Raw genomic sequence first — 17,854 nt, forward strand, 5'->3', positions numbered from 1 at the left:
AATGGTTAATTGATGCCACTTAAATATATGGCAGAGGCAGGGAATGAGTCTGGGATATATAATTAGAAGCAGAAGTCAATGTAGCAGCTCAGTCATGCCTCGCTTTGTGGGTTTATACCTCTGACATATCTGTTTTCTGCTCTCTCTCTCTCTCTCTCTCTCTCTCTCCCTTCCTTTCATCTTCACAGCTTTTTGCCACAGGCAGCGACAGCGTATGCAATGATGGCACATCGTCCTCTCACAGATTGCGGTCACAAGTAAATTGCAGTTACATACCGTACGTGCAATCACATGCAAAATATGTCCCACGAATGTGCCACTTGCATGTAGGGCCAGGATAGCAATAGCGACTTTAAGCAATGACGGCTACGGCAGTCGGCTACGGCAACCGGAAATGGATCAGTGCTCGATACATAAACCTGCTCTCCGTCGCAGCCCTTTCTACTACGGCAGAACCTACACTTGCACGTAGTGTCTACAACGTCATGTCATAACCATGTTTATTGAAATGATAGCCGTCATACATTTACACTGATTGCTCCATCACCTCTCTTATGCTGTGTAATGTGTTGGCATGCTCTGAATGAAGAAACAACACTAATACCATATGTCATATTAACCATGTTTATTAAAACGGTTTTAGAATAACAGATTGCTCCAGCACCTTCCTCTTTCCACTGCTGATCATGTCCAGCACATACGAACTAAGCAATATCGGCAAGTTAGCTGATGCGCGACAGGGTTTTAAAAAAAATAGTTTGACACATGCTGCATAGACGTGTCACCATGGGAACAAATGTCGCCGTCGCAGATACCCCTACATTTGAATTGTTTTATGATTGAGTTTTAGTTTGAATGTCTTCTACTGTAGGCCTACATCTCACATTCAACTCTCTCCCATATCTGTGTACCTTATTGTAAATTGCACCATACTGTATATGTTTATTTATCTATTTTTAATAGAAGAGATAGGTCAAAACCTGTGTATGAAACAATGGGCTTTTAATTTGAGTCATGTTTGTCCAGAGGTGAGAACGTGTTGCGTCATGACGAAACGCGTCCAGAAGAATCTTGATTTAATTTACCTGTTTGATTCCCATTGCTGCACGTTCCTCCAAACACATTTTAACAGAACTACTATTTTTTACTTAATCAGCACGCTAATCTGAAAACATTATGTAGGTTAGAAATAAGCCACATAGTAGCAAACATGCTTTTCTGGCCATCTGTGCCTCACTTGTAAACTAGTGACTAGACACGTATGTTGCGGATGTAGCGGAGCTACGTCCCATTGCCTGAAGCGACGAGATGCTCTGATTGGTTTAGAAACACACAGGCTTCTGTCTCAGACTGAAACTTCAAAATAAAATGACTGAAAAAGCCATTGCACCCCGACTTTAAGTACAGCAATAAAAAAGCACTTTGTTACAATCTCCACCACAATGCTGTTTATCTCTTGACATGGCATATACTGTAGGAATGAGGAACAAGCAGTGCAATATACTATACTTCCTGTCATGTCTAATCTAATATTGATGTCTGCCCTACACTACAACTGCAATGTCAAATCTGTGGCACACATCGAATACACAATGATACCCCTTTTCTCCCTTTCTTTTATCATTTTGTCCAAGTCCCTATACCCCCTAACACATGGGCTCCATTTTCGTCACCGCTAAACGCCTTATCCATAAACTTACTATTTTGCAAAACATTTTTGAATAGTTAAAATGGCCAGTCTACAATCTCACAACGTGTCAATGTAGATTGGCTAGTTGAACTATTCAAAAATGTTTTTCAAAATAGCGGTGACAAAAATGGAGCCCAAGGTACTCAGTTTACACACCCGTTCGCAATGAAAATAAGCTTGCGTTTGATCCTTGTGACAGTGCCAGGTCCTGTATCTGCAATTGTGTCAGTAAGAATGTCAGTCAATCATAATTTTCTGCACTCACAATCCACGCACAATCGCACATGCTACCTTCAGTTTGTGACATATTGTACTGTACATGACATGGTTATGTATCCTTCAGAGCTCATGTCAAAATAATATCTCACCCTTATTATAACAGGGCTGTCTGTAACACACAAGAGATGGTGAATAACCCACAAAGAGCCTCATCTTGGCGTTTCACGAGTCTCATGGGGTTTGACATATTTCCTTGCAACACCTACAGTATGGCTTTCGACATAATAATGCTTCCTCTGACATGCATCCTCTTCGGCACCCACACGGAAAGGACTTATATGTTACATATATGTTAGACATATATGTCTAACATATATGTAACATATATGTTAGACATATATATTACATATATGATAGACATATATGTAACATATATGAAATTGGACCCCCTGAACATATATGTGCATATATGCACTTATATGCACATATATGCACATGTACATATATGTACATAAATAATATAATATAATAATAATACAATTATAAATAATACAATAATAATAATAATAATATAGCAACAATTTTATTTACACAGAAATTGTGTATGTGGTTTGGGAACCAGTGATGTAGCCTATTATATGTAAATTACATAATCTATATCTTTATCTTTCTGAATAAAAAAATATGTGTCAGAAAAGAAGACCTCGGAGATGTTTCTTGGGAGAATAAACATTTAATTATGGCATTGGCATATAAAAATAAATCATAATAAATTATAATTAGCTCATAAATAACAAAAAATACAGGTGGGGGCTCCAGGACACCATGCAAGGCTTCTCTCCGGCACTCGTCATCCCCGAATCTGATTTGATCAAAAAGAGGCATCATTAGTTCAGAAGCAAGCTACAAAATGCACATCACAATTTGCGTCATGTCATCATGACGGTACAATACACTATGATGTATCATTCTCCATTCATTGTCAATCTGAATTTAATGTTTGTGTAGTGGACAGACATTAAAGCTGGATATAGGAGGGGCTGTATCAACAGCTTTATTTCATTTTAATAATATCATTACTTGTTTGTCTACTTCTTGTGGAACCGCCGCAGCTCCGTCAGCTTTCCGTTTACTGCTGTTCCCAGCATGCCTTTGGTTGACTGCGGGAACTTCTTTAATGTGGCTTCTACATAGAATCAAGGAAAAGGCAATAATGAGAAGACAGTGGACCCGATTTATAATTTAGGCATTTAGCAATGTAAATCGCTCTTAATCCAGAGCGATTTACATTTAAGCAAGAACAAAACATGGCAATACAAAAAAATACATGCTTGAAGTCAACTAGAATTCAAGCAGTCCATCTGTTAGTGTACACAAACCTATTGTTGACGATTGTTGGCCTTTAACCAAAAAGATGGTATATGGATTGAATAGATTTAAACAACTTTTCTCACAAATGTCACTTTAATTAGTATTGGCGACGTGACAGCACTCATCAGCACAGGTTATTTAGTGATAAGACATGCAAATCAAGCAAATTAACTAAAAGCATGATATGGTGCAAATGGCATGATTAACGATGAACCCATTTAGACCTGAAATACCCTTCATGTCAAAGTGCAATTCAATCTGGGAGTCATTTTGGACGTTACTACATTATACAGGGCTGGGTGTTAATGGACAAATTAAAATATCACAGGCCCTGTTATTTGTAGAGTGAGTATATATAGTTATATGTTCATTGAATGTTAACAATATTCTAAAAATAAAAACTAAGGTTACGACTGCATTTTGAATTGGCCTCAAGTCTAAATGGGTTATGGGTGAAGAAGGGTGCAGTAGATGTAGGGAGGCATACTATGATCCGACGGAGCAATGATCCGACGCGCATTGGTCCGAGGTTAGGTTTAGGTGTGCTGCGCCCCGGGGGAGGTTAGGGTTAGGGTGAGGGTCTGCGCTGGGGGTCGGGAGAGGGTTGGGGTTAGGTTTAGGTGTGCTGCCCCCGGTGAGGTTAGGGTTAGGGTGAGGGTTTGAGGTAGGTTGTCGATCACACCAATGCATCGGACCAATGCTCCGTCGGACCAAACACATGCACTCGTAGATGTAGATCAGTTTTTCCCAATCTTTTCTTGTGGCAGAACCAACATGAAAATCTTCAATTGTTTTCACGGCCCGCCTATCTGATCACATAACCTGGCAGTAGACAAGTTGATACTGTAGGTGGGCCACGTGCATTTTCTTAAGTTGTTTATTTGATGTTTATTTAATGATCAATCAACTTGTGTTCTGGCTTAGATCAATGGAACATAGTATACTTATTCCATTCTAAGAAACACCATAAAATAGTATCATTTTTAAAGACTTCTTTAAATATGAATGTTATATTTTAATAACATTCTAGTGTTTTGTCAAATTATTTGGGGGCCCACTTGAAATCCCCTTGCGGCCCACCAGTTGGGAACCACTGCTGTAGGACAACAATTGTTATTGACTAACCAACTACTGTACATGTTCTACAACCCAGAGGACCACACTTATCTCAGTGGAAGCACACTAGTAGCCCAGAATATAGACTATAGTGAGCTGCGATGAAGTGAGCAAATTAAGTTAGGCTTTTATAATTACCAGGTGCTACGCCGTGCAGATTTCTGCAATGGGTGTCATCACTTACCTGATATTTTCTGACTCCAGTGATAAACTACCACTGATGGCTAATAAATAGTGAAAATAGGGATGGTTAAAGTAGTCAACTCAATGCATATCTATGAACTGTTCTTTTTCTTCTTGAATTCTTTTTTTGTACTCACCAAGTATGGCGTTCTTTTTCTCTGGATCCAGGGCCTTCAAATGTTCCCCAGTGCCACGCTTTGACATCCCACCTAAATAAGATATTTTAAACATTATTTTTCAAAATCCCCCTAACTACATGATGTTTCACTTAAGCAATATCTCAGATTTATGTTATGGAGGTACAAACGGAAATACATTATCCCAAGCAGGTTCAAATCTTAATTCTGCATTAGTTAATGGATCGACTTAAAGAGATTTTGGGGGAAAAAATACCGCTGAGGTTGCTCTCCAGGAGTTCCTCAATAGGGAACACGCCCATCAGCAGCAATCACACCATTTGGGTTGGAGTGGTGCTGTTGGAGGCGGAAAACCAGGTTGTCCTGTTGCACAGGACTCCTGATCCTTTCACAATTTCAATCTGAAAAAATAAATAAATATCACATTTAAGTTAACAATTTAGACCTGAGGAGGAGGATTCTAAAAAGTGCCATTTCTTCCTCTGCCTAGTGGTATTGTGCGTGCAAAAGGTCACGGAAATCACACAATGTGTTCATGATTTGCAGCATTTTGTACTCCTGCGAACTTTGGAAACCAATCTTAGCCAATCAGGATGGAGTCTGAAAAATCTGAAAGACATGTTTCGTTGAATGGCTCTAGAGAGACTGCATTGTACCAATTTGCGCGATGTTTGGACAAAATCTGTAGGTGTACTGTCAAAACATTTGTTTTGCACAAAGTGGCCTCCTGGTGGCACTATAACAGGCCAATGTGAAAACTTTGGGGCAGAGGTTCAGCTCTGGCATTCAGGGAGTGTGTGTGCATAATATGGCTGCGATCAAGCCAGCGGTGCCAGAGATTAGCTGTTCACAGACGGACGGACGGACACACGGACGGACGGACGGACGGACGGAGTGCAAAACATACTCTCTCCCTATGCCTACGGCCTGGTGGAGACAATGACAATGTACTTACTTTCGGGGGACCTTCAGGTGCATTTGGCCGGTGTTGCTCGCGACAGGGAGGTCTGGAGCTCTCTGCTGGAGCTGTTGCCCCCACGACACGGCCCGGATAAGGGGTAGACGATGGCTGGATGGATGGATGGCTCTTAAAATTAAACAGTGACATGACAAAAGTGTTAACTTTTACAGTAGTGGGCAGGACAGCACTCTACTACTGTAAAACTTCAGTTACTTTGCTGCTGTTTTTATTAGCCTGGCCAGCATTCATTTTTGGGTTCACACAGAACTTTTGTAACACAGACCAGGCTTTCCTCCGAGGTGGAAAGCCTGGTGATGCGAGGTTACGTTTTTATAAACTGTTTCCTGAACGGAGGTTTTTAAAAACTGAAATAAACTGCAGCCGCATTATTGTCTCCACCAGGCCGAAGGCATGGGGGGAGAGTATGTTTTGCACTCCGTCCGTCCGTCCGTCCGTCCGTCCGTGTGTCCGTGTGTCCGTGAGCAGCTAATCTCGGCCACCGTTAACCCGGTCGATGCCAAATTTTGCACACACACTCCCTGGATGCCAACGATGAACCTCTGCCCCAAAATTTCAAAATTTATAGCGCCACCAGGAGGCCGCTTTGTGCAAAACAAGTTTTTGCACAGTACACCTACAGATTTTGTCCAAACATCGCGCAAATTGGTACACAGTCTCTCTAGTTCACATCTGGCTTTTAGAGCGCCACCAGGAGGCCGACTTTTGTAAAACACATTTTTGGATATTACTCATCCGGATTTTGTCCAAAAATCCCGCAAATCGTTACACAGTATCTCCATAGTCATGTGCTCAAGACGGATGTGTCTGATATTTCATATTCCATCCTAATTGGCTAACATTGGCTTTCACATTTTTAACAAAAAGCCTCAAATCATGAACGCAGCGTGCAATTTGACGTGAAATCTGTCACGCACTTTCCTACTAGGCTGAGGAATATAGCCCACCCATTTCACATTGGCCTGTTATAGCGCCACCAACAGGTGGATTGTGCATGCGTGCGATCAACACGGATCTGCACCATTTCCCATATTCCATCCTGATTGGCAAAGATTGGAACAAACAAACAAAAAACATGTTTATATTACTCCTAAACATTCCTATCCTCCTGGTGGAGACCTGTGCCCAGAAGGGCACTTTTTCTAGTTTGGACTTTTTTGGTTGTGGGACAAAAACATAGCAGGCTGCATAATGCTGCCTTCACATTTACACCAGCAATATTATTTTGCTGCCATGATCTGAGAAAGTAATGAGGGTCAATGCATTGTCTACAGATAATTAACCATTGTCCCAGGAGGTCCAAAAGCAGAGCAGCAAAGTTGAGGATAGTTCAAAATTCTAAAAAGAAAAAAGAAAAAAAATCAATTGTTGATCAATTGTTAACATACCTACCTGCTGGCAGTGCAAATACATTGAGCATTTTGTGAGATCAGCCCTTAACAAACCAATTTGCCTCCTCTAGTCAAATATAAGTAAATCACAATCCTTCTGTCAAATATTACTCACCTGCAATGTTTGTGCTGATGTGTCTCTATCAGTGTCCATGTCTCTAATTGGTCGATTCTTAAACAATTATAAACACAAATGCAGCAAGTTAATTACCCTACCAATGAGACCAACATCATACAAACTTATCTATGGTGAAAAAAAACAAGTAGGCCTACAATAAAAAAAAAAAAAAAAATAAGAACTTACTCTACCAGCCAGAAAGGCGATGTCGTCTTTAATTTGAGGTATATCTAGTGTAGGGATGAATAGGAAAGGATCAATCACGATGATCAGATCAACAGACGGTAAGTAATAAGTATAGTTAACCTTAGTACTAAGGCTAATTATAATAACCTTTGTTAAGGTTACCCTTGATCCCTTGATCCCTTGACCCTTGAGGTAATAACAATAAAACATTGTGTGATGGCATGCCTAAAATGGCTTATCTACAAGCTCACATAGCTGTAGGTATTTTCAGTGTGCAACACCATCACACAACGGCCCATAATGTCACTGCGGTTCGGGCTCTTCCCACTTTGACATCTGAGCGGCTGCGCTCAGATGTCAAAATGGGAAGAGACATAGCCTTGTTGACAGAGGGCTGCAGTTTAAGAATACAGCAATGGCTGATTCTGTCACTGAATACAATATACATTTTAGACGATGTCTTTGTTACATAGCATTTGTATTTGTGCACACACCTCGACAGTGGGTGCAGGGCCAATAAGGCAATCATGGAAAGAGGGAGCTGGGCCTGCACACCGGTCTCCAGGTAAAATAATTACTTTATTGAGAAGAAGACAATGTTTTCCATCTCACACAATCTTCATCAGGTCAGAAATTATTTTACCTGGAGATATTTGTTACAACAACACAGGAGCTATGCTCCTGTGTTGTATTTCATAATGTGTAGTACTAGTATCGATTCATTTTGATTCATATTACACAATCTATGTAATATATATATATATATATATAAATGCACCATTTACCAATGGAAAAATCTGACTACTGTACTTCCAAAAGGGCAATTAGGAGATAGATGACGAAAAATATCTGAGTGCATTAATGACGTGTCATTTAGAATTAGATACTGCTTTAATTAGAATCTTGGATTACTTTGTGGTAGCATGTACTGTACATAATAAACACACAAAAGACCACACTTACCTTTTTCTTAGAAAGATCCATTCCCCCCTCCTCCTCCACAAATTTTAGGTTAGGCTTGGGGGTCCGTTTACTGCCCTGCCCCTGTTGCTCTCGTCTCTCCATCTCCTCCAAAGTCTTCTGAATTAGCTGGAACATGAATAAGTGTTATGAAACTATAAATTTGTTCTGATCTTTGTCATTCCTTGCCAGTAGGCTCCGTTCCCCCAGTGTCTTTGTGCCACACATAGCCACCGCAAGTAGCCTTGCCGAGCCATGAGGCCCATAGGGCAGGAGCCTATCTCCTGTTTCTGTAGACATGAGGCCCATAGGGCAGGAGCCTATCTCCTGTTTCTGTACCGTGAGGCAGCTTGATGTACAAGTACACCCCCTGGACATGACGCTAGTATGTCGCAGGGACTTACACCCCAATCCAACCCTTGATGCTGAGTGTCAAGCAGGGAGGCATTCTCAGGACACTCTAACCACAAGGCCACTGAGCTGGTGGCTCAGTAGCCACTGCAAGCTCCTTTACAAATAACGAATCCCTTGGAGAATTTGGGATTCTGGCCCAAGCCTCTCGCCGAATTTTAATGTCTCCTCCCAAGTGAATCTGACAAGAAGCACAAACAGAAATAATCAGTATTACTACAGTACATATTTCATTACATATAATGTAACAAATGTTTTAATTTTGTCTGCTGATGTATTTGTTTCACTTCCATTTTTGCTTATTTTGTATGACTTCTGCTGTCAGGATTTAGAAGACATTTTAGAATCGTTGTCAGGTCTAAATGGGTTAAGTGAGTGTGTGTGTGATTTATTGTACATTTCTTTAACAGTTCTCTTAATTTTAACAAAAACAAAATACCTACAGCACATTTAACCAATCCACTAAGGCTGTACCCTAGCACATAACTTTGGGAAAGTGTCATAGTAGCTTGTTTACAGCTGAAACAGACTTCCTGTGCACTAACTTCCTCTTCAAAATAGGAGCAACATGTAATGATTAGTCAACACTAGTTTTATTTTAAGTCTACTTACAGGACATTAACATCACATTTGAGTTCCTTTTGAATGCCTGTCAGATTTCTCTACATAACTGTCTCAGCTTTGGTGCGCAAATGCGCCTTGCATGCCTTTGATCTACGCACAGAAAACATTTTGACGACGTATGCGCACTGGCACATCGGTTGTGTGCCCCCCTGATTAGGCCATTAATTAAGATTCGAGTGCCAACCCTAACGAGGGAAGGTTCGAACCCCGAATGTTCGGGGACATCCTTACAATCCACACAGATCTAAGTTGATTTGTATTGTAGTGGCAATGTATACCTACACCCTACAGTATTTTGTGTGTGTGTGTGTGTGTGTGTGTGTGTGTGTGTGTGTGTGTGTGTGTGTGTGTGTGTGTGTGTGTGTGTGTACCTCGTCTCCTGTTGGAGATACAGATGGAGATGATTCCACTGCGTTGTCACTGCCAGACTCAGACTCTGAAACTACATATAGTACAGCAAAATGTAAACATTATTATTCACTTATACCAGTTTGATCAGTAGCCATTTTCAATGTGTGCGTAATGTTTTTATTTTCCACTTACTTTGTGATTTTGTCTTTGGGTTTGATAACACTGCATCTGTGACAGTTAGAAAGAGAACAACAAAGCAAAAGATTATGTTAAACATTATGCATCATAAATATATTATGGGAGAAGTTTGTGTCTTAAACTGGCTTTAGAATGTCTATGGACTTATTAGACAGATAATATGCAACAAAATTACACAATTAAATTAAAGTGGTATCAGTAATAAGAAGCTAAAATGTATGTCCATTATGACAATGACAAATAATGTTTCTTCACCATTGCATTGTGCATTGTGCCTATAGGCAATACAGCTTATTATAATTTATAAATAGCTAGTGGGATTTTATTTTTATTTTTTATCCAGTTAAAACAGTTAAGGAAATGTAGTGTTTTACCATATTTATTTTATGTCATCGTTACAGGCTAGACTTTTTTTTAATATATATATCTATCTATATTAATCCAGAGGGCCAATCCAAGTATGATGTATCTGTACCTTAAGTAGACCTACTGCACATGTAAAACAGAGCTATAAACCTTACATCTTATTTTAGTCTTGAGAGAAAAAATGCTGCTTTGTCTAAATGACTACAAAACAAAATGCTATTTTTTTTCTTCAAAAAATGTATAAAACGATGCAATGTGATATAGCTCTGTCTACAAAATGCTGTACCCTCCAACTGTATATATACTTTATGTGTGTAATATGTGGTTTTAGTTATTTTAGATTGTAGCAGTGAGCCTGTTGTCTCTGATGTCATGGACACTGGTCTCACTACCTTCCTGGACTACAATTCCCATAATTCTTTGGTGCACTGCTCCTCCTTGTGGATAGGGGGAGAGCTGTCTTACTGAGACAACATGTAGTCCAGGAAGGAAGCTAGTGAGCCCAGTGTCCATGACATCAGAGACAACAGGCTCACTGCTACAATCTAAAATATCTAAAACCACATATTACACACATAAAGATCTCCAGGAAAGTGTTCTAAAGCTTCTAAACGTCATTAACATAATTTTTTTTGCAAAAAGGGTGAAGTGTCCCTATTTTGATCACAGCCCCGCCCCCGCTAATCATTTCAATGGAAGTGACGTACGTACATTCATTGTTTATTTGTTTTTAGCATCTTCTCTCGGTGCACCCGGACTGCTGTGGTGTGACTTTTCTTTCAAAGTTTGCACTCGAACTCTTTTCCCCTTCGAGAGAGGAGTTGTTCTTCTCTTGACTCTGAAAACACATAAGATGTAAGTACAGAAAACGACCTATAACTATAACGTCGGCATACTGTCTGTCCATTTGTGGCCATATACTGAAGCCACGTTAGCTTAACCAGCTAGCTAGCTAGCTAGCTGTGGGACAGCTTTAGCTAGCCAGCTTTAGCTCTAAGCTAGCTCTGGTTTAGCTTTAGCCCAAACATTTACCGCCTCCTCCCGGTTCCGAATTCCCGTAGACATACAAATACACAAAGCCAGCGGTTTGTTTCCATTGCGGTCCTTTCACGTGTATATGAATGTATTGAGTCTAATGTGCGTATTATAGGCTCGTCAGCATTATGAAAATATAGCTATTAGCTTGACACAAGTTACAAGCATGATTTATATTTATCCGTACCATGGTATCGCGCCGAAAGCTCGAGCGTACTAGTGAACTATTTTCCACCGTCTACGGGCGGTAGACTGTCTACCTACCCCCAAATGCATGTTTTCCAAATTAAAAGACTTAAGTTAGGTATATTTTTAATACTTATTAGTTATTACTTTGAGTGTTTTAGTATGACTCACCTTTCAGCAACAAAATTTGCCCCTGCCAGCGCACCCAATAAACCGTAGCAATATGCACTGCTGCTGTCAAAATCCTTAATGTCAGACAGCGACGTAGAGTCTGTGGGGGCCACGGGGCCATGGCCCCCATGAAGAATCCTAGGGCCCCTTTCGGCCCCCATGAAGATTTTCGTGGACATTTTACATTTACATTACATATTTTCTGGGAATTCCGAACATTTTGGACCTCTCCGCCGGCAATCTGAGAATCCCATCGTCAAATATTCGGGAAAACAGCGCCTCCCCTGTTGTTCCTCAGGCAACAGTCTGTCTTGAGAGACACCGGCCGTCCAAGAGGTGTTAAAAAGTGCTAATCTGGTTTCTTTTGTAGTTGTTCTTGAGGCGTGACATATTGCACTGATCAAGAATTCACCAAAGAGACCTAACCACAGACTAGTGAGACTACACACTGACTCGAGAAAAGACCCATATCGTCCAAAATAGGCTGATCAGTCGCTGTCTGTGTATAGGCTAATTCATTGGTAAAAGTATGCTAAAGAACTCATTTTTAGACCATTTGGGAAATAAATAAATAAATCCGCGGCGGCGGCCGAGCGAAGTCCCCAACGCAATTCTGTAGCCTACCCAAAGGTAAAACGCACCCGCCGCCAGCTATGATCTCTCTCTCTCTCTCTCCGTATCTCTCTCTCTCTCCCTCTCTCTCTCTCTCTCCCTCTCTCTCTCTCTCTCATAATAAAAATAATATAGTCCTGAAAGTCCTCACCTTGGCTTGGACATTGGCCTATAGAAGCTGCTTTAAAAGTACCAGCGAAAACAACTTATTTTTTTCCGCGCTGCGGCGGGGGGGGGGGGGGGGGGGGGTGCGGGGAGGCGGGGCTGCGGGGGGGACGGACGGGCCCCCATGAGGATTGATCAAACTCTTCGGCTCTGATGTCAGAGGTGGGAACTATTGCTTTACAATTCTCATCTAAATATTTTACATAAGCAAACATTTTTGCTGTGTGAACTAGTAGACGCCGGACTGTCTATAGCAAAAGTGAAATGATATAAATTGTCGAGTCTGAGAACAAAGTATGAGGTAAATTGGACTTGCTCCGTGCCTTGTGTCGGTGTAGAGTAGGTTCTATTCGCCACTCTGATTGGTGCGTACTACTGCGTGCTCGAGACCTTTAACTTTAGGCGGTAATAAGCACACATTAAAACTTTATTGAGCATTACAGGATGTCCTATTGAACAATGGGGGGAAAATAGGCTATAACACCCTTCTGTTTAGTTTATTTTTTTAAGTGTAAACTCACATTCTGTTAAAGAATCTGTCAGTTACTAATGTCGTCTTTTTTTCTCCTTTTTTTAAAAATTAAAGAATGTCTAGACGTAAGTACAAATTGTACTTGGAGCCTAACAGAAAAATAAAATTGCCTCCTCCAAGACTGAAAAGAGGACATTTGGATGTAAGTCACTTTATGAGAAATGTAGAATAATACCCCATATTCAGAATTAATCAATTATGAGACATAATCTGATGTTTTACCTGATGTTATTTGTCTTGAAAATGTTTTCAGTGTGACAAAATCAGTTCATCTTCGGACTCTTCGCACACTGCAGATGCTGAGGTGAGAGATTAATATTGTGAGTTTGTAGATCTGCTATTTTCACTATTCATTGCATGACACCGTTGTACTACTTATTATAATATAGTATAATCAAAACTTTTGGACGTGTTTTTATTAAAATTGTATTTATTGAAAACATAGATTTGTTTTAAATTAATAATAATTTAATTGTATTTATTATTAAACAACCTACTGTTTGTTAAATACATTATTTCGTAATTTGCATTCAGGTAATTCTTACTGCTGCCAGCCGCTTGGAAGATTAAGTCGGACCAGGTCCAAATGCCGAGGTGAGTTCATGACACGACACATATGGATTCAAATTCGCCATGACTGAGTTCAATTATTTGGATTCCATAGAAGTCAACAGGTATTAACAAAATGAAATAATGCGAAGGCATGGCCCGTTAAAATTGAACCCCTTTTGGTGTTTTAACTAAGCATTATGTTATACTTTATCTATTGAAAAATAGCACTCGGCACACCCGGTGTGCAGCACACTGGATTTTCGAACTACAACACACCGAGTGCACTGAATAAACGAACGACAAGAGAGCACACCAGTGCGTTCAAGGCGCATTTCCGAACGCACCCATGAGGACACGAGCTGTGGTTTCACTGTTAATGTATGTAGGCACAAGGACTCATCAATGTGTTTTGTCATTTATAGCCTAAGCCATCTGATGACCGAGATTCTCTACCAGTTCAATACGACGAAGACCTGTAAGGGTCGAAACGTTTGTGTGCGGACATCCCTTCCTTTTCATTGTACGTATATTTTTTTGTCCAGCACCTGTATAATTTCTGGAGATGTTTCTGGAGATGTGTGTGTGCTTCCTTCTGGATCCTATCTCTAAGCTTTTCTATCAACCACACCTGAAGGTGGTTTCATTATTCTCATGCACCCTAGAGTCCCTATATTTTGTTGCTGAATATTTAGCAAAAATAGCATCTAAAATCTCACAGCATGATGTGTTGTGATTGTAGGTGAGACTATTTCCGGCAAGGGGTTTTGGTGAAGGAAAAAAAATCGGGCATGTCATTACAGGCGAAACTTAACAAAATATTAGTGAAAAAAGCATCAATGTGTTTTGTCATTTATAGCCATCTGATGACCGTGACGACCGAGATTCTCTACCAGATCCAGACGTCATGACTGACCAGGTAAGGCTTTCTATCAACCACACCTTCATTATTCTCATGCAGTCCCTATATTTTGTTTTTGTGTATTTGGTAAAAATAGCAGATTTAAAATCTCACAGCGTGATGCGTTGCAAGGCTATTTCTGGCAAAGGGGTTCGGTGAAAGAAAAAATCGGGCATGTCATTACAGGCTAAACTAAACAAAACAAAAATGGTGTAAATCTACAAGGTCTGATGTGAAGCATTGTGAGCTTGTAGATCTGATAGTTTCACTATTTCTTGTATGGCACTGTTGTGTGACAAAGTATAAAATGGGGCTTAAGTGGTTAGTCTTAAATCGTTAAGTGGTTACATATTTTTATTTGATTGATATTGATTTCAATATAAAAAATAACTAGACCTGTGCCTGTCGGGCACCAGCCTACTCGAGAGTGATGCTGGTTGGGGAAAGTTAGGCTGCATCCCCACCCTGTTATGCAATAACCGTTATACCCACCCGTTGTCAGAGTAACTGTTTGTCTGTCTACCTTTTGTGCCCATACTGTATATTGGAGCACTTATGAATGTTTTGTCATTTATAGCTCACGTCTTCATCTGACCTTGATGACCAAGATCTTCCATCTGATCCAGATGATATGACTGGCCAGGTGAGTTCTTCTACCAACCACGCCTAAGGTGCGTTTCATTAAAGATGTGTGTCAGTGGCCCAGGCCGTAGCGTAACGGTCTGGGCACCGGACTGGTGATCCAGTCGCGGTGTGCCGCGGGTTCGACTCCCGGACCCGACACGGCCTTAACCGCATGTCATCCCCCCATCTCTCTCCTGTTTCCTGTCAGCCTACTGTCTGTCCCTTAAAAAATAAATAAAAGGCGTAAGCCGCAAAAAAAATATCTTAAAAAAAAAAAAAAAAGATGTGTGTCAGTTAAGGCTATGCACATGGCTAACTAGTGTTATTAACCATAATGATGGTTAACGGCAATTGGCAAAATAACTACTTTTGCATGTTTATACCGTCTGCCTTTTGAAAAAGGTACCACATTTTATATTAAACCTATGAGAAAAGCTGTGTTCACTGTCCTATGCAGACATATGCACTCATGTGGTGTTTTATTTTGCAGGTCATGAATCCATCTGGATTCTTTCTCCTTCCATCTGAGCGGCAACCAAGTGACATGGTCCAGGAATCTGGTTGTGAGTCATCATCAGAGGGCAGTGCTGAATCTGAAGTGGTCCAGGAATCTGGTCGTGAGTCAGAGGGCAGTACTTGTGAAGTTGATTCAGAAATGGAAGAGCTTCCAGAAGATGATCCATTCGGACAGATCGGGTTTGACATAAATATGGATTCAGTACTAATGTCAGCAGGTACAAAGGCTGAAGCTCTTCTCATGCTAATGAGTCATGCAGCAAAGCATAATATAACTGGAACACAACTTGAGGACTTGTTAAAGCTAATTAATATGTTGTTTGGCAAAGAGGTGTTGCCAAGATCAAAATATTAGTTCAACAAGGTCTTTAAAAACAACTCTGACATAGTGGAGTTCCACTTCTACTGCAAAAGCTGTAAATGTACATTGGCACGCAAAAATAAATAACCGATGCAAACATTTTGCATTGTGCAGTCTGTTCTTCCATGAACAGTGCAAGCTTCTTTATCAACGTACCAATTGCACCTCAAATTCAGGCACTTCTTGAAAATCCAGACAAAACACCACCAGTTTAATGGCTACTTTGGTTGTGGCTTCTGTTTACATCCTGGTACTCTAGTAGAGAAACAGGTGACTCCAGCAGTCTATGCAGACAGAGAGGCCAAGGCAATGCTGTTAGACATGGAGCAAGCAGTAGCACAAAACAAAAGTGTCATAAACATGCCTTATTTTGATATAGTGTGGGGGTTCGTACCAGATTATATGCATGCTGTTTTACTTGGTGTCATTAGACAATTCACATAGCTACTTTTGACAGGAAGTGGTCAACCATACTACATTGGAAGTCCCAACACTGAGGAGGCTTGAGAACAGGATGAAGGATATTAAGCCTCCACACCTGATAACACGACTACCCAGGCCCCTTGCAGAGCGCAAATACTGGAAAGCTTCAGAGTGGCGGGCATGGCTCCTATATTACAGCTTGCCAGTCCTGAATGGAATACTTAAACCATGCTATGTGAAGCATCTAAGCCTTCTGGTGTCTGCAGTATTTTTGCTTTTGCAAGAAAACATCAGCTTCCAAGATGTAAACAAAGCAGATGACATGCTGTTTGAGTTTGTCACCAAGGTTCAGTTGCTGTATTGGGAAGCAGCTATGACATTTAATGTACATCTGCTAACTCACCTGGCAAAGTCTTTAAAATTGTGGGGGCCACTCTGGGCACATTCAGCATTTGTGTTTAAGACTGCAAATGGTGGTCTTTTGAAACGGCTGCATGGAACTAAGTGTGTAGCTCTTCAGATAGTCAACAAATTCCTGTTGCACAGAGCAGTACCATTCATCACCACTAAGTATGCAGTTAGTGAACAAGTTAAGGAGTTTTGTTTGGAATTGACAAACGACAGAAGAGTAAAGTGTTTTACCAAATATGATACAACTGTTCTAGATAATGGCAGGGTGACAGAGACTACCGCTTATGAGAAAAGTGCCATCATTTCTGCACAAAGAACAGCACCAGACTAGAAAAAGTGCCCTTCCGGGCACAGGTCTCCACCAGGTTATCCACAGATCCGTGCAGTTAGAGGTAAAAACACTTTTCGGCCAGTTATAGCGCCACCTTGAGGCTGAGTTGAAATTGTTCATGTGGCATTTTGTCCTCGGCCTAGTGGGAATGTGGGTGCACAATTTCACGGAAATCACGCGATGATTTGCAGCATTTTGTTTGAAACTGAGCACTCCTGTGAACTTTGGAAGCCAATCTTAACCAATCAGGATGGAGTCTGATAAATCTGAAAGACCCGTTTCGTTGAATGGCTCTAGAGAGACTGTGTACCAATTTGCGTGATGTTTGGACAAAATCTGTAGGTGTACTGTGCAAAAACTTGTTTTGCACAAAGCGGCCTCCTGGTGGCGCTATAACAGGCCGTTCTGGAAAGTTTGGGGCAGAGGTTCATGGTTGGCATCCAGGGAGTGTGTGTGCAAAATATGGCATCGAAAAACTTGTTTTGCACAAAGCGGCCTCCTGGTGGCGCTATAACAGGCCGTTCTGGAAAGTTTGGGGCAGAGGTTCATGGTTGGCATCCAGGGAGTGTGTGTGCAAAATATGGCATCGACCGGGTTAACGGTGGCCGAGATTAGCTGTTCACGGACGGACACACGGACGGACGGAGTGCAAAACATACTCTCCCCATGCCTTCGGCTGGTGGAGACAATGAAGTCGTAGTGCATAGGAGAATGGTACATAAAGGACTGATTTATAC

General features: G+C 40.9%; 1 long non-coding RNA gene across 1 annotated transcript; it reads left to right on the plus strand.

The window, feature by feature from the left end:
- Positions 1 to 14,409: 14,409 nt before the first annotated feature.
- LOC310864409 lies at positions 14,410 to 16,136 on the plus strand. Its single transcript, XR_014569746.1, has 3 exons — positions 14,410 to 14,469; positions 15,029 to 15,094; positions 15,566 to 16,136. It is a non-coding gene; the product is annotated as an uncharacterized lncRNA (long non-coding RNA).
- The last annotated feature ends 1,718 nt before the right edge of the window (positions 16,137 to 17,854 follow it).

The sequence above is a fragment of the Protomyctophum parallelum genome, assembly GCF_964188405.1.
Source record: "Protomyctophum parallelum genome assembly, chromosome: 9".
NCBI lineage: Eukaryota > Metazoa > Chordata > Actinopteri > Myctophiformes > Myctophidae > Protomyctophum > Protomyctophum parallelum.